The 18539-nt window shown below is 40.3% G+C and overlaps 1 protein-coding gene across 21 annotated transcripts in view; it reads left to right on the forward strand.

Annotated features, from left to right (window-relative positions):
- ATP2B2 (ATPase plasma membrane Ca2+ transporting 2) overlaps positions 1 to 18539 on the forward strand; it is a 410328-nt gene that overhangs the window by 204389 nt on the left and 187400 nt on the right. The window contains exon 1 of one of the 21 annotated variants that reach the window (XM_032698690.1): positions 2274 to 2296. The exons of the other annotated variants lie outside the window; for them this stretch is intronic. The gene's annotated coding sequence lies outside the window, so the exon portion shown is untranslated. Of the gene's footprint in view, positions 1 to 2273; positions 2297 to 18539 lie in introns of those variants that run through there. 21 annotated transcript variants of the gene reach the window in all.

Here is an 18539-nt window from a genome sequence, read left to right on the forward strand (position 1 = left end):
AGTGTCAAATGCTTGGAGGACACCAGTAAAACATGTGCTTAATGTGTATTTTAGTTCTGCCAAGGCAGACTGGCTCTAACATTCTGGGTTTATAACAATATGAAACCCAGCAACTCATCACATTTTCAGGGCTTTCTTGCTCAACTTCTCGGTTGGACGTGAAATACGAATAAAAATCCATAATTTCTAAATATGCATCAAACAGATCTTTAGCATATTTATCACTTTCACTAAAGAAATGAGTCATTTCACTAACAGCAATTGCTTCTCAGTACTTAAGAAAAATACTTTCTGGAGGTTGCACATACTACCTTCATGTTAAGGTATAACTTTGTTTTATTTTGGATAATTTGCATGCTCTGAATGTACTTTTCAACAAGTTGTATAGTGCCATATTTTCTTTCTGTAATATTTCAGAATTCCTTAGTTACTTAGATTTTAATCATTTATTTTAATAGTTGGGTGAAGGCATCTCTAATATTTTTGCACTCACGAAACTTAGAATATGGGACCATTAGTTTCTTCACCTGAAGGATCTGTACATGTGAAATACTACTTTAGGCTCTGATGAGTCAAGAGTGCATACATTTGTAGAATTTGATCTTCTAAGGTAAGACTCCAACAATACTTATTTTTAATACCACTGTATTTAGACTGTATCACAAGTCTTTATTAGGCTTATAGGAGAAAATGTTGTGCTTTACAGATACGAAGATGTAAAGGATTCAGCATTTAATTTCATGACTTTTTCATGGTGTGACAATGATAAACATAATTTTCCCCATTAAAATAGAGTAGCTTTTACTGAGATAATTTGAGAATAACTAAAAAAGCAGCACTAAATCTTTCTTACTTTTAGATTTTATAATTAGAATTTTATAATTATTTTCTTCTTCTAATCAAAATCCTGCCTTTTCTGGATGAGATAAAATGTTTGCCTGTGGGAAGGTTCAGTGCCTGACGTTAAGACAGTGTGATGTGGGTGTTCTGCAAAGCTGAACCTCTCCTGGCTCCTGCAGGTACACTCAGCAGTTTTGTACATTCTAATGTGAGAAGAAACAAGGAATTAAATGATGGATGTTCAGAACACACAGAACCAATATGAACTTGGAGTGTAGGTGTATATATATCCATCTATAGATTCTCTTTCCCATAAAAATATTGGTTTGGATTTTTCCATGTGTTGCTACTCCTTGTCCCAGTTATTTTTTTGTGGACCTTTTCTCAAACTGAAGCCAGTAAGAACTCTCTTTCCCTTTTTTCTATTCCTTCAATTCCTCCAATTTTTAAGTTGAGAATAATAGATCAATACATTTGTGTTCTTTATGGAAAAAACCCTGTTACAGTTCAATTTGGGCAAGTTTTAAAAAAATAAACATCTAGGCTTACATGGTGTCCAAACCTCTGAAGAGAAGCTGAAAAGTAGGAACACTGACTTTGCTGCCTCCCTTCTTTTGTGATGATTTAGTGGTTGAGGGGTTCAGTGAGGGAGGCAGGGATTCAGTTTTGTCTTCTGCTTGATCCCATTTAGTCCACTACCTCTTATTTTCCCGAGTATTTCCATAACAGATAACTTTCCTGGTGTTCCAGGTTTGACGTGAAGACTTTCTTTGCTTTTTTTTCTTTCTTATGTTTCACGTACAGTAGTTAAATAAATAGGTGCAAATGGGAGGCAGAGGTTAGAACTCTGATAGCTTCCTGTCTTTTCAGCAGCATTTCCTAAGAGCGGTTTTTTAAAGTCGTTATTTCTGCTTTCAGTGCTTCCAACTTCAGTGGCTCTTGTTTTGCTTAGTTTTGCACATGCTTACATTTGTTCTGTGTGTGGAGAGCTGTCTTGTCTCTGGCACAATAGCCTGAGGTGTGCACAAAGCCCAGGCTTTATTTTCTTGAGTAGGCACGGTGCATTAAAAAATTAGGAACACAGGAACTGACATGGCAAATGAATCCACTTTCTTTGCTGTCTTCTGCTGCAAACTAGTGAATTCTGCCAGGGCCGGTTCAAACTACCTAGAATGGAAAATTGCAGAACTGGCAGAAACAGCATCTTATTTTTCAGAATTTGTTACTAAAGGAAAGCATCTCCCTGCTGGTGCTCCCTCCTCCTTGTCGTGTGCTCCCTGTGCTGTGTGTTCTGCGCTCAGGAGCTCAGAGCTGCTCCTGCCTTTCTTCCCGGAGTGTTGTGTGCAGTCAGCTGGGAAGGGGAGAGGGACAGAGGGATCCAGAGGGGGTGGAGAGAAGGAGGAAAGGTGTGTCTCTTCTGACACACCTTCAGAGCACTCTGGAGGTGTAGTCTTGGGTGAGTACATCATACCATGGTCATTTGTGCCTCCTTGTAACGGGGAGCTGTGTCTCACTCGCATAATTTATCTGCTGGCTCAGTAACACAATCCCAGTGGTTGGAGAATTTCAGGTATGGGAGATTAATGCTTTTAATGGTGACTTTCTTGCTGTGCTTTGCTGTGCATCAGGATTGTTGGATGTTCTGAGGGAAGGTACACAATTGGTGTGGACACTGAGTAATAAGCTGGGTTCCTTTTAAGACAGATCTGTGGGTTTGTGAGAGAGAGAATGTCCCTTATTAATTTGCAGAGCCAGAAGGCAAATGATAATTGCTTTGAAAATGTTCCCTACATTGTAATTTTGGAATGGTAATAGAAATGATTCGTTATAATAGAACTATGTATGTAAAAACCCCTAAACTATTACTGTTTTTGCAGAATGTATTACCTAGTGTTGATGTTGTACCTGAAATATTAATCAGCTGCTTATATATTCTTTTTAACAATTGTCACTGAACATACTTTTTAATCAATTGCAAATGCAATTCTTTGGGATGAATTTCGTAGACAACAGTAAATGTTTGATATTACTGGAAATATTTGGAAAGAAAATAAGCAGCTTACTAATGAACTTTATATAATAATGCTTATACTTTGCATAGATTTCTGTACTGAAAATGTGCATCCTTTCTATTTAAACATAATCTTTTAAAAGTGCATTCAGTACCCTGTGAGAATTTCACATGCACTGCTGTTTCATTCTTTTCTTGCTTTCAGACCTATACAATAGCTGTGAATTTTATTTGTCTTTAACTTGAGCTTAGGTACCATAAGAACAGTATTCAACAGTATGTTTATTTGGGAGGTTAGAATATTTCTGAACTAACTTATCCTGTTAAATGAGTGAAATCAGACTAAATACTTTAGTAGAGAATAGAATTCATCTCTATTCCTGCTTCTTATCAAAAGTAGAGAGGAAAATAGATTACAGTAGTATTTTTGATAAAATACATCAACATTCTGCAAGTTTTCATGTTTTATGAAGTCAAATTTTGCTTATCCTTGAATTTTGAATAGATTTGCTGTGCAGTTGTAGCTGAAATTCAAATGGTACTGAATGTCTGGATGGGGTGATATATTTGGATTTACAAATGCTTAAATGAATTTTATAACTTCTTCGGAAGAATCAGCTGAAAAGGGATTCTCAAAAGACTTTTTTTTGGAAGGATTCAAGTTGCATGTGGAATACTGGCAGCCAATCTGCCATTCATCAATCCACCTGAGCTTTTTTCATCCCCTGCAGAGAGACAATCCATACTTTTTAAAATGTTCCTATGTGGGCAAGTCTGTGAAACTGAATTCTGCCTGAAAATACCCAGAGTTCATAAAGCATGGTTATATAACTGGTGTTGCATAATAATGCATTTAATGATATTCTAATAGGAGTTTACTTTTATCACTGTTTCTTTAGGAAAAAAGGTTGCAGGGATGTGACTAATTACCCTCCTTCTTTAAGGTTATCAGCTGTCCTCATTTTCAAGGACATCCCTTGCTAACAGGGACAACCCTGGAATCTTGGAGGCTTTATTGAAAATGGGGCAATGTTCTAATTTCAGAAAAAAATCCCATGTCAACCAGAAATCTGAGCAGCTCCAGAGCCTCCCGTGGGCTCTGAGGGCATCACATCTGTCTGGAGTAGGACCAGCCCTGGGTGCCTTTCCTCTTGGGAGAAAAAGATGTGGAATGCAGAGGTGCTGCAGCAGCCAGAAATCCCACTGCTGGAACAGGCAGTAGCACAGATGCAACAATCCTCCCAGTTTTAGATATAAACCAAAGTAATTTTGTCCTCAGTTTTTCCTCTCTGTAACTTCCCTGTGGCTACAGAACTCCCAGCAAGTCATGGGAATGGGTCAGCCACATCGGGTTCATTGTCCCGTTCCACTTCAATGGAAAGACCAGGCAGCAAATGCTGGAGCATTGGAAGGAATTTTCACAGGGGTTGAAGCTAAATTTAAAGGAGGAACAGCTCTCTGCACTCTCTGTTCTCAGACAGTTGTCAAAAGAAAAAAGTGGGTTTAAGAAGCGCTCAGATTTGTTTGACGACTTTGTTATCTCTGTACTTGAACTCGGGATATTTTAAATGTGTTTTAAAATAAGGAAGTCCTGGGGTTATATAAGAGGTTAGCCAAGTACAACACAGGGAAAGATGCAGGAAGGATTAAAACCTGAATTTACTCTGGATTTTAAATATGTGCTAAGGCATCTCTGAGTGTTTATATATCCAAAGGTGTTTCCTGTGGAAGAGGTCACTGATACCTCAGTTCTGCCCCTCTGAAACAGGAATGCCTATAAGGTCATTCCTGGATTTCACTGAGGTTTCCAATACTTGAGAAAATCTTGTGTAAATTATGTATTTTACTGCAATGAAAACTCCCTAGTTTTTCTAGCACAGAGACCCTAATAAATTTGAGGGCTTTAAGAGAAAACTCTTAAAATACAAACTCCTTGACTTTTCTCAAAATAGCCTTCATGGCATCTGGGATTTCTGCATCTTGGGTTCCAGAGCTGCCCAGGTCAGCAGCTCTCCTGTAGATGTAAAAGGCTCAGTATGGTATTTAAATACACAGTCATCACATTCAGCCTTGTAATCCAATGTGTAATTTAATAGGAAACAACATGCATTTTTCATGTATGGAGGTGTGTCAGGACACATGGGAGACTTTCCTTTATTGCGTTTGGTGTTTTAAAATGTATCACAAACACATACCTGGTGTTTCTCTCTGTGTTACAGCAACAATGATTTTGAACATAAACAATTCTAGTTACTGTAGCTTTATTTTGTAACAATGTCAATACTTGGTGTCAATTTATCAACAGCTGAATGGGTTTAAAAGAATGTAGTTTTTTATTTACAGCAGCTGACTCTTACCTGGGTAGGTGACAGTTCTAGTGTTCCATTGCTTCCCCTTCTGTCATTTTGCAGTATAAAATTTCATGCATCTGCCAGCTCAGTTTCTCTGCTTTGCTGGAAAGATTTCGTGCACTCTCGCTTCTTGTAATTAGAATAATGATGCAAAATTTTCTCAAGGTTAAGAAAACTGCTGGAACCTCAAAACTGAACACGAACAAGCTGTAGTTGCCTGGTTTCTTATGTGAAAATCTGGAACTCCCAAAGAATTATGATAGTTTTTGTGGGGAAGGTGCACTCAGGATCAAGGGAAGTGTCAGTTCTTAACAGATGCTGATCACCAAGGACTGAGCTTTCAGCTGAGGTGAAGGGATGATTTTGCTCAAGTTGGAGCTGATGTGCACCAGTAAAAGCATAGGTGGAACTATTTTTAAGCTATTATTTCAGTTGTAAAAATCAGCTGAAAAGTGTTTGCCATTTCTTTAGTAATTAAATAAGGATCACTTCAATGATAATGCACCGTGTAGATTAAGTCCTTCAGTTCTCATTGCTGCTAATGGGATTTGTAAGTGCTGCAAAATCCATATGCATTGTAACAGAAAACTTGTTTGAGGGTGCCTTAGAAAGCTGTTCAGTCTTTATTTCTGAAACTTTGGGTGACTTTAAGTTGCCCAAATCCGGACTTAATTGGATTTGCCTTTCAAAGAGCACTGCTCCAGGCTTCAGAGCCGTTTGATCTGAATGCACAGAGGTGTTTGGTTAGCAGGGTGTAAATACTGCTCATGTTTGGACAGCGTGGCCACAGGACTCGGTGCCTGACAAGTTTGGCAATATATCCGAGAGGCAGGAGTGAGGATGTTTGTTTCCAGCCCAGGATGGCAGGAGAAAGCCTTGCTGCAGAGCAGCATCAGGAGCTTTTCTTCCATCTGAATTACATGGAGAAGGTCTGTGTCAATTCTAGCCTTCTTCTGTCTTCTCTCTTGGGCTACAGACATTTGGAAAATGTTTAAGGGCATCTCCTGCTCTCTATAGATTTGGAAAAGGTTTAAGGGCATCTCCTGCTCTCTATAGACACTTTCCTGACTCCTTCATTCTCCAGTTTTCCTGCTTGCCTATCTTTCATGACATGTGGTATGACACCAGTGCCTCTACCAGGGCCTTTTCCACAAACCCCATCTCCAAGGGTGCTGGAGTTGCCCCGCTGCTGCCCAGCTGCTGAGCATGAGATAATGCTGGGAGGCATTTAAGAGCTAAATTAAAATCCTTTCCCAGGCTGAGAGATGCCACCACTTGTTCTCTGTGCTGCCACCTGCCTCCCTGTTGCTTTTTCTAGATGTGTGCTGATTTTATTTTGATTAAACATCACAGTGAATGACTTCATGTACAAGTTCTCTCTTTACTGATATTGTGGTCCCACTGAAGTACTAATTGATTTGGTCCCCTGTTTTTCCACCACTGCACATGATTCCTACCCACTTTGTAGGACCTTTCCCCAGCAGAGTCCTTCTGCATAAATTGCAGCCTTTAGAAAGTTGGTTGAATTGTTAATTTTTGAACGCTGCTCTGATTTGCTTTTTTTGTCTGTATGTGCCTTTACCAAAGCCTCATTTTTCAAACTGTGTTTATAAAACAAGAGTAGAGGTGATTAATAATCTGCTGCTGTCTTGCTTTGATCCTGAATGGTCATGTTCAGTTTTAGGTATTGCATTGTCTTGTATAATATAAAACTTCCAATATAGCAGAAGTTAATATTGCTTTGAGTATTTTGGGGAATTATGCAAGCTGCTAAAGCTAGTAAATAATTATTTTTTTTCCCTGACAATCAAAATTAATTCTTTTTAGCAAGGCTATCTTGATAGCACTGTGAATGGAGATTTGTAAATGCACCAAGCTCCTTCACTGACGTGACTCAAGTCCTCGAATTCCAATATTTTGTGGACTGAAGGAAAAAAAGTTTTTAAAACAACCTCTTTTATGTGGCTAATCCTATATATAAGAAATGCAGTTAATCTGTATTTGCAGCATTTGACCTTGAGTTTCAAATGTGTTTCTGAAAATACACTCCAGGATTAGTTTTTATTAATATGAATGGGCAGAATTTATGTAAACTATTTTTTCCCCTACAGTGCCAATATGAAAACTTATTTTTCATTCTGGAAATGAAGTTCTATTCCCAATGAGTTTGGCAAATTACACCCAAACTCTTCCTTTACTCTTAGCAGTAGTGTATAAGGGGTGGCATTGTGTAAGCAATGAGAGCAATCTGGTATGGCAGGTGCAACTTAACTGCTGTTTCAGAGATGCTTGAGCCAAAATATGGCCATTAAACTCTTTAATAATTGTCATCTTCGCTCTTTTTAACTTCCTTGCTCCGTTTAAAACTTGTAAAGTTGCATCTGGAGTGTGGTGACCAGTCTGCCCCATATAGGACAGACACTGGTGACTGGAGAAGTCCAGTAAAGGGCCACAAAGGTAGGAGAGGCTGAGTGTGCTGGGGTTCTTCAGTCTGGAGAAGAGATGGCTCAGGTGGATGTGGTTTTATTCTTTTCTTCAGTTATCTATTGAATATCCAGTGGAGGGTTATAAAAGAAGGAAAAGCCCGATTCATCTCTGAGCTTCATAGTAAATGCATTTGAGGTAACAGGTATGAGTTGGAGCAAGGGGAATTCTGGTCAAATATAAATAACTTTCTCACCAGGAGGATGTTCCAGCATGGGAACAGTGGCCCAGACAGGGTGGGAATCTCCATCCTTGGGGATGCTCAAAGCTCAGCTGGGCACGACCCCGAGCGAGCTGTTCCACATTTGAAGTTGGCACTGAGCTGGACTATATGATCTTCAAAGGTCCTTTCCAGCCTAAATCACCCCATAGTTTTGTTAAGAATATTTGAAAAAAACCCCAAAACCCAAAAAAGAGTTGTTTGATTTGAAGTTAGTTTTCAAAGAAGAAATTCAGGGAAGCCTGAGCCTGTGTTTTTATGAGTCATGTTCAACTCTTGGTCTGATGGGATCTCTATGAGTGTTGTGCCACAGAGCCAGTTGGTTCTCTGGCAGTCTTGGAACACTGATTTGAAAGGGCAGTTCATGCTTAGCTGTTATTATGGGTTGTTATACCTTCCAGGTGGCTGACTTGCTGTTCTTTCTGAAGTTTTTGCATTTCTACATGATGAATCTGTGGTTTTCTGGTGTTTAAATCACACAAGTAGGATTTATACAGGTAAGAGCAAAGTTGCAGAAACAGGAGAAAAGAGTGAAAGCAGCACAGTCCTGTCCTGTGTAGGGAACTCAAAAAATGTTACAAGTGTAGTCCCTGAATTCTTTGCCTTCAGACATTTTAATGGAGTTGCTTCTAAGAGTGACAAATGACCTACCCCAAATTTCTAGATGGGTCTTCCATTTACTGTGTGAAATCATACAAAAGTTAGGGTAATAAGAAAAAAATGTTGACTTCATCTTGACTGTTGGACTCCATGTGCAGTTTGACAGTTGTTGCTGCAGTGTTATTACAGTGGTTCTTAATTAATGTGTTAAAGCACCTTTCCTGCAAGTGTCACCTTCCATCAGGTGAGCTCTGCTGCAGTGGGATTAATGAGGGATGCACCATAAAATATTAAACAATACCTCTGATAATCATCTTGATAATGGTCTGTATCTGTGGATAAAGAGGAAAATGAGCTATGATACAACTTAATGCTCAATTAACGTGAAAGTGGAACTGCTAAAAAACAGAGTGGGCTGACTAAGGTCACAAGGATAAAAAGTAGTAGGAAACTACTATTTCCTTTCTTTTGTTAACAGGAAAATTGGTAAGGGAAGTCTCACTATAATTCTGGGGCCTTACAGGTGTCACTTCATCCTTCAGAGGCCTTAGTGGGTAGGATGGACAGGCAGAGCAGAGGGGGGGTTCAGCCAGCCCAGGTCAGAGGGGTCAGAGTGCTGGGTGATTCTGGAGCAAGAGCTCTGACAGCCAAGAGACTTCTGTCCTCATCTGGAGGGGGTGAGGAAGAATTAAAACAAATCTCTGCTTACAGAGGCGACTTGCTACCAGAGTGAGATGTTTTTTAACAAGTCACAGAATCACAGAGTCATTTAGGTTGGAAAAGACCTCTGAGATTGTTGAGTCCAACCTGTGACTGAACACCAACAGGTCAATGAGACACGAGCACACATCCAGTCTTTCCTTAAACACCTCTAGGAATGGTGACTCCACCACCTCCCTGGGCAACCCCTTCCAATGTTTAACAACCCTTTCTGTGAAGAAATTCCTCCTAAAGTCCTTCAGTACAACTCCTTTCATTGCTACTGTGGTGTTTGCAAATGTACATTACATAATGGTCTTTCCTTCTGTTCTGTTCCTGTTAGATAAGTGATTTGATTTTGAGTTTTGACCCTTATTTGAAGGGTTATTTTCATAGGGTTCCTTTTCAATGTTTTATTCTTAGTGGATTTGCAGGTACCTGAGGTGGACTTTAGTTCTTGTTCCTAATGCATCAGCTAAGATGTTACAGAACCCGTTTTCAAAGGGAAGCTTTCTTGATATGAAGTTACAGGTTAATGCACAGCTAAAAAAATGATCTTGTGTCTAAAGTGCCTCAGAAGGTTAACTGTGGGAGAGAATTTTTAACAATTAGAGTCAGTTCCCTGTAAGAGGGAGGCAAAACTCTGAGGCTATAATCCAAAAAGGAAGTCTATGCAATTTAAATAAGAATCTGGGGATAAGACACAGAAAGTTGTGAAGATCAGCAATGCTGAGTGAATTATTTAGCAAGTCAGGGGAAATAAAAAGATTATAGAGACAAGAAGCAGAACTAGAGTTTGAAATGTGTCTCCATCAGCAAGTCATTTGGTGCATTAGAGGCAGATCAATAGCTTGAAGCAGTCAGTGTTGAGGCCTCTGTGTCTGTGGAGGTTTCATGTGGGACTAGATTTAGTCTGTGCCTGTGGGCTGAAAGTGCTCCCTATATGTGACTGGAAGCTTTCCAAAGGCCCCTGATTGTTTCTGATCTGTATGTACCCAATGCTTTGGGTGTGAACCTGCAGCAGGGCCTCTGCTTTGTCTTTTCCAAAAGGAATCTGGTTCCTGAGCCCCACAGCTGCTCCCCAAACAGAGCTGTCACACAGAAACAGCGACGGGTGGAGGAGTTACTTCAAAACTGCAGCGTTGCTCAAAACCAAAATGTGAATGTAGGGCACAGTAATGTCATCTGACTGTGAAGCCTGTTGTAAAAATATATCATCTTATCCTCTACTGGAGAAGCAGAGGTCCTTCTCTCTTAAAGTGGAATTTATCAAAATGAACTATATTGGGTTAAATCCATTTTCTTTGAAGTTGATAGTAAAGCTTCAACTGATGTAAATGGGAGTAGAATTAGGCCAACACTGATCACTTAAGGGAAATCAAAATCTAGGCTAGAGAAAAGGCAAAGATCAGCTCTGCACAGATACAGAAATAGTTCCTGTGTGCTTTAGTTCCACTGGTGGCTCCTGTGTGCTTTAGTATGAGATGGAGGGCTCATTTCTAGGGCAAATGTCACTGAAATCATTGTACTAAGGGTAACCAGGAACCAAGTCAGTGGTTACTGGCTGGGGGATGCTGGTGTTGTGCATATCCAACTGCAGCACAGCTCTTCTCTCTGTGGACATTTTGCTTTCAGACATGGCCAGAGCTGTGAAATGCTGCATGTAATGACAGGCCTTGAGGAGCCCTTTGCTACCACTAAAACTTTACTCTCTGTGTTACTGCTCTTTGGACTTTTCTGACAACTTGTGAGGACCACTGATTGAGACTTAAATACCTTGGGATTTGTAGTGCTGAGATACTAAACAGCTTAAGTGCAAATGGACTGAAAGTCTTCAGCAAATAGATATACCAGCAGTGTCACTCCACTTTCTCCTGTGCCATCTGTGTTCAGGTCTCTGCAGGAGGATGCCACCTGCAAGCTGCCTGTTTTTCCCTGTACTGTAAACAGCAATGCCAGTACGAAGAAATGTGTGGTTTGTTAGTCAGGCCGACGGTGCTGAGACTTGAAGTCGTTCTCAGTCACTGATTTGCTCCTTATTTGCTTTTATTTTGTTATGTTTGGACAGCCTTTCTGCTCTGTTCTGGAACAGCAGAGAGCCATCTCTCTCTCACTGGAGTAAATGTTAACAGGCTGTTTACGAGGCTTTCTGTATCTGTGTACTGGGATGTCACTCTGGTGTATGAAATGTCTTACACAATAGCAATATAGCTGTGCTTATAATGTGACTCTGAGGAACAAACTCTGTCACAAGGGATGACAAATCCACCAGTGCTTCTTATGCAATTAAAATGGCAACTTATCTTCGCGTGATTCGTGTTTCTTCCTCTCGAACTGGTGAGCTGTTCCAAAAAGGAAAACGCTCCCATCTCCTGGTCCTCTGGCTTTGTGCATCCCTGCTTCGGGTGCCTTTACACTGATATAACCCTGGGGATGTTTTAATCATAAGAGAAAAAGCGCTTTGCGATTCCCGCCCGACTTCCTGTCTGCTCTGAACCGCAGCCTCAATTATATTAATCTGACTGTTGCCTATTTAAGCATCGTTGCTACATCTTGAATGACAGTGGGGTAAACAGATTCAGCAAATAAGCTGCTGTTCCTGTGCGCCTGCGAGTGGCAGATCAGGTCAACCAGAGAAGCAGCGAAACAGGAGCACACACGCGGCTTCTCCTGTGTCACTGCCTTCTGCCTGTGATGTCAGTGCCGAGCCTGAGCACACAGAGTGCCACGAGGACGCTTCTCAGGCTGTTAAAATGAGCTGTACGTGCTTTTGGCAGTGCTGGGGTGACACTGGGCAACTGCAGCTTTGAGGAATGGTTGAATAAATTCAGGACGGACGGACACATTTCCTGTTTGTACGTTTGCCTGAAGGTCACTCGAGTTGCTGCTACAGAGATGGGAAAGGGTCTCTTCTACTCACTGTGTTTCCACAGGGGCAGACTCTCAAGTGCTGAAAGTAATTTTTTGACAATGGAATACAAATACTTTGGGCTAGAACTTATTTTGTTCTTGCAAGAAGTGACAAAAAGCAAGATAAACATCAGATTAATAAGGAGCACCTCTGAGGAAACATTTTCTGTTCATTTCCAAAGGAGGCAAACAATAGACACAGGAAAATATGTGACTAAAGTTGGCTTTATTTAAAATGCTCACCTAGAAAAACTTTGCACTGATTTACATGGAGACCTTGGGGTTGAAATAGGCTGGAGCAAGAGGTGGTTTCTTGTTAGTCCACAACCTGGCTGAGCTGCTCACTGAAATCAGGAGGGGGTGGATGTGCGTTTTGTGATAGCACATGGGTTAGGTGCATGCAAATCAGAGACATGGGTTATGTTTTGATCAGTTCTGCTTAATTTTCTGAGATAAGCTTGTATTTTAATTTTTTTTAGGAGTCATTTTTTAACATGCAAAGATTGTGGTTGGTGACTCGCCAATTTTCTTTCATTATTCTGGAGGTTGTGGTGGGGGTGCTCTCTCTGTAAGATTCCCAATTCGAAAAAGACCACGTTCAGAGATTGCTTAAAGTTATCAGAAATATAGTAATTTTAGGTCTCTGATGTCTGAATTAATTCAGATGGGTCCACAAAACATGACTAAGAAAACTCAATCTGCTACCAGGAGGTGTAAACCTGCTTCTCTAGAAAATATGTAGGAGTTGATTAGTGTGAAAACCTTGGAAACAGCTGGATTACATTTGTTGTTTACTTGCAGATTTCAGGTATTAGACCAATGCAGGGGGTTTGAGTCAAACAGATTAATCATGGAAATCCCAGTACTTAAGACTTGTTTGTCTTAAATTGGTACACATTGTACACACCATGCCACAGATATGGTTAATAATATAATAATAGTACTGGTTCACAATATTATGGTTAATAATTTTAGGTATTTTAGACACCTTCAACACTAGCATGGATCTTTGGAGAATCTGGTAATTCTTGTTACCACTTCTACCTGTAGAGGGAGAGATTTAATTTTATTGGTTCATTTGTGGAAGTGTCCACATCCATAATGACATAATGCATTTCTTTTGGAATCCTTTACTTGTGAAATATTCGTGGACCTGTTGTCAGATTAAACCATGTGGCTTTCTAGCAGATCTGTGATCATTGGTGATGAGTGACTTTCAAAAGTTCTGTTGTGACATGAAGAATTCAGTTTTATCAAAAACATTTTGGTTTAGAACTGGGAATCAAAGTATTGCAGAAACCAACTGATCTTTCTGTAGCAGTGTTTTCTCCTGAAAGAAGTTAGAGCCCAGCAAATCCATAAAGCAATGTACTGTGGTACTAGATGTAGCTTAAGAAATGGGAGGAATCAATCTATCTTGGTGTTTTGGGGGGTATTTCTCCCAAATGTCTCAAGATACCTCTTAAAAAATCCCCTTTTAGGCATTTATTGATACTCTTGGGAAACGAACTCAAGTCTTGATTTCATTTTCAAATAATCACTTTATAGTCAAAAGCCAAAACATTCTGCATTGGATCCCTTTCTGAGAGGTAAAATCAACAGATTACATTTTTTTTTAAATTTTAATTTTTTTATTTTATTTTTTCATTGAAGTGAAAAAATACGCTAAAAATATGCTAAATTTCTTAAGCTCTCAGTATCCCCAGAGTAGTTCTTCTTACAAGAATAATTATTGCTTTTACTCTTTTAATTTTCAAATCTGCTTGGAATCTGAAGTTCAAGGTGTCATTTTTGGGGAATGCATCATTAACAGCACTTAAACTAATTCAAACAGAATGTTTTAATCTTAAATTGTGAACGGTGCATGTTGTCTGAGTTATTTTGGTGGGTCATTACACACACACACACACACGGAGTCACTCTCCCTCAGTCTCCAAACCCAGGTTTGGTCTCTTCAAAAGCAGTTGTGAAGTTTGCTAAAGATTTTAGAATTTGGAGTGTATCCCAGATCATTAATGCCTGTAGTCTTCTGACACGGAAAAATCTAGGGGAACATGGGATATTTGGGTTCAACCCCCCATTCATTTATTTAATTTGAGAATTGAGCAGAAGTCTCAGCTGTCTCAAGAATATTCCGATAATAAATCCATAAAATTATTTTCAGAGTTTCTTTTGCTGACCATTAATTCTGTGGTGATTTGGGTGGTTTTTTCTCTTTTTTTTTCCTTTTTTTTCCAGCCAAAGTAGAACGGTTTCAACTTTTGAGACTAAAAGCAGGTTGTGGTCTGCGTGGTGAGGTGTAAGACCTCAGCTGGCACATCCAAGTGCAGCTGGATATTTTCACTGCTGGCCACTCATTAGCATTACTGGCTGAAAGGAGCAGCAGGCACTTTGAAAAGCCCCCCCCTTTGGTCACATCATAGATTTCTGCTAAGCTAAAATTGCTGGGTAATTGCAGACAAATGGTGCAGTTTGACTGAGCCACGTAAAACTAAGATACTTTTCTACCAGCGAGGTAATATAGGAAAAGGCAGCTCTGTGGAGCTGTGGGAAGAGGCTTTTGCTGCTCCATTTGTGCTGTGCTGCCACTTTTATGTCCATACAGGAATTTACTCCTCAAAAAGAAAAGAAAAAAAGTAGTTTTTTACTTTACCTCTCCAAATAGACTCCTTGTTTATCTCGCAGAATATATACAGGTCAACAAATGATATATTGAAGTTTATTAAGAATATAGTTATCCAGTACTCAGCATAATTTACAACTGAAATATATGCACAAAGAAATGCAAATTGACCCAGTGCCACCACCATTCAAAAGAGACAAATTATTTACCAAATATTTTCACAGAAAACGTGTGTAAAGAAAAAGAAAACCCCCAACTCCCTACCCCAACAAACAAACAGAAAACCCCAAACCATTGAACAAAAACAAAAACAACAACAAAAAAAAATCCAGATCTTAATACAACATCCATAAAGTTGGCACCTGGTATATAGTTTATGAGTAAATGGTGGTCATATTCCAAAATGGAAGGTTTCCCTGAGAATGCTTGCTGTCAGTCTCTTGCAAAAATACCTTTTCAACTCAATTGTCTCTGCTTATCACCGTGGTTGAGATGAGGAGGGAGCTGTTTCCAAAACAGACAAGTAATTTGCTGGAAATAGATTTTAGATCAACACATTTGATTACAAGGAGAAATCAAGCTGAGCTAGTGCACTTTGTGCAACACAGGTCTATGCTCTCTGCAAGAGACATGGTTAAAATCAGCAAACAATCATGCTCTGTAGCAGCTGAGACATCCAGATGGTCTCAGTTTATCCCTCATTAAAACACACTTCAGTGTTCCAGTCTTTAGATAAAGATAGGCTTGAATAGCTGTGGCAAGGCCCATATCCTAAAAGAAAGGTCACAGGCATTTAGACAGTTACAGAAAATACATCACAGAGCAGTCCAGTGCCTTGGTTGTGTACCAGTGTCATAGAATCATGAACCACAGAATGCTTTGGGTTGGAAGGGATGTTAAAGATCATCCAGTCCCACCCCCTGCCACGGGCAGGGACACCTTCCACCAGCCCAGGTTGCTCCAAGCCCCGTCCAACCTGGCCTTGGACACTTGCAGGGATGGGGCAGCCACAGCTTCTCTGGGCAATCTGTGCCAGGGCCTCCCCACCCTCACAGGGAAGAATTTGTTCCTAATTTCTAATCTAAATCTACCCTCCTTCAGCTTAAGCCATTTCCCCTTGTCCTGTCACTCCAGTCCCTTGTCCAAAGTCCCCCTCCAGCTCCCTCAGAGCCCCTTCAGGCACTGGAAGAACTCTGAGGTCTCCCCAGAGTCTTCTCTGGGGTGAACACCTCCAACTCTCAGCCTTGTCTTCAAAGGAGAGGTGCCCCAGGCTTTTAATCATCCCCCTGGAACCAGGCATCTTGCAAACTGGGGAGTGAGACAGCTCGGGAGAGGCGTGGAAAAGCCCGAGGGCAGGTCCTTCCAGCACTCCACGTATACAACAGTCTCTTGCTTGTCTGGCATTGGTCTAAGTGGAATCACACTGAAATTACTGACTTTTGGCTTTTGTGCAGCTGTTGGTGCTCTCTGATTCAAGTGATAGCCTTGGAATTGATATCACTGATGTAAATTCCTGCAGCACTGCAGCACGATGCTAAAAGTGAGTGTCCTTTGTATTGATGGTGTTCACACAGACCCCAGAAAGGGCTTGTGAACAACTTTGTACCTTCTCCTTCTGCCCTTACTTGAAGGAGGCAGCAGAAGAAAAGCAGCTGGAACCATCTGATCCATGTGTCAGATGGGCACAGAGTGCCATGATACTCATCTCTAGCTTTCCATCTTTCTTCATTTGCTGGGGAATTAATGAGGACCCCAATTGTGCTGAAATCTGAGTATCTGCTGAAGGGCTTTGCTGGACAGGAGTCTGTGTATCCTGCAGCTAATTATGTCATTCATTAATCTATTATCTAGTGATGATGGGCAAAAGAGAGTCACTGAGAATGATTCAGAGCCTTCATGGCAATTCTTTAAGTATTTATTTCCTGTATTTTGATAATTCCTGATTACTTTGCTGCAGCCAGGCTAAATCCTTATAGGGAGTTATACTTGAAGTATTCTTAGAGAAAATTCCTGTTTCTTACTTGTTCTCCTGGGTTTTTTTCCCATATATGCACATAGCTAATGCAGTTTAAGAGATGCAGAGCAGAAAGATTAATCTCTCTTCCCCCTTGCAGCTCCTAAAGAAAGTTACAGCTTTATAGCTTCAAAAGAGAACATTTTATTTTTAAGTTGCTATTAATAGCACAGAAAATTAAAAGCTCATCATGGTTAGGATGAGATCCCGATTCAACTTGACAGGGAAGGAGATATTTAATAAAAGTACCAGGCATGGTGATGGCTTTCAAATAAATCTGTGTGTTAATAGCTAAATTATGAAGCGATAATCTGATGGTCTATTTAAAAATGTGTTTGTAGGAGGATTTTTGGGATGACCCCATAGATAATACATGGTTGTTGCTATGGCCTGTTCTGCTGCTTATATTTTTTGGCTAATTGTATGATTTTAAGGTTGGGCAGCAACATTCTACATAGCTGTGATCGCTTTTTATCCATCAATTGATGTCTGCTGCTGTTTTATCAGCTTATTTTTCTGAGCCACCAGCTAGGATAATGTGCTTGAGGGAAAATTATACCCTACATCAGTGGTTTTGTTACAGCATGTTGTACATTATTGGTAATTTGAATGCACCCAGATAAAAATAGAAAGGTTAAGTAGTTTTCCAAATGTTGCTTCTGTGAAGCAGAAAGAGAGTGGTGTCTGTACCATATACATTCTTGAGGGAAGAGTGGGTTTTTTATTTTCTCTTTCAAAACCACTCGCTCAGATTGATGCTTTCCTTAAAGCTGAACCTAAAGAACAGTTTCTTTGGAAACCTCTCTTCCCCAGACTCCTTTTTTTATTCTTCCCGTGGAATTTTTAGGTTTAATGAGCCGGTTTTTAGCACTGATGTGCCAATTCTGTCCACATATGAGTGTCCTGAAAGGGACCAGGGGCCAGGTGGCATGGGCTGGTGCCAGGGAGAAGGAGCTGAAATCCAGCAGTGCCCAGTGCCCTCTGCAACATCCCCTCAGCCTGTCAGCTCCTGTGCACGGCCTTCACTCTGCTCCTTTATTCTTCTTGCAGGGCTGGTAAATGTTTCTGACCATCCTCAGGTGTTTTTGGCAGGTGGGAGCAAGGCCATGTTTGTGGCTGAGATATTTATGATTTCTTGTCTGTGATTTCTGTAGAGCTGGAGTTTGTTGCGTTTCTATTCCCAAACCATTTCTTGATTCTCTGTGTATGAGAACAATCAGTGCAGGGAAATCTAACAAAAAAATTGGTATTTTTATAGGGTTGACTAGTAGACATATATTTTTTAATCCTTTGTGAATGTCCTATTTAAAATCACTGCAGAACATCACTCTGTGTCTTTCAGCTAATGCCCACTGAGATTTAAAACCTCCTTTTTGGCTGTTCTCTTTCTTAAGAGTGACCTTGGCTGACAGTTCCTATTGTACAGCAGAGTCCTGGGGGGATTTTTTTTTTCCTCTCTCTCATGCTTTCACACGGATTTACGTGGTGCAGAGTCACCTCTCCAGCAGCTCTGCTTCTCTTTCCTTGCAGTGAAGATGTTTGTGGTTATAAATCACTGTAGAGAACATATGTTTATATTTGATTTTCTTATAGATTAAGAATTCGATGGTAGGTGTTTGATTCTATCCCACATGAGTGATTCTCCTTCTTCTCCCCTGATGGAAGAGAACAAGAATCATGTGTGGTTTTCATGGCAGGTGATAATAATCAGGAAGGAGGGGAGGGCTCTTGGTTTTGCTTTCAACTGGGGAGCAGACAAGGTGCCTGCTTCCTCTCTTCCAAACCTG

This window comes from Chiroxiphia lanceolata, chromosome 11 (genome assembly GCF_009829145.1).
Source record: "Chiroxiphia lanceolata isolate bChiLan1 chromosome 11, bChiLan1.pri, whole genome shotgun sequence".
In the NCBI taxonomy this organism is placed as follows: Eukaryota; Metazoa; Chordata; class Aves; order Passeriformes; family Pipridae; genus Chiroxiphia; species Chiroxiphia lanceolata.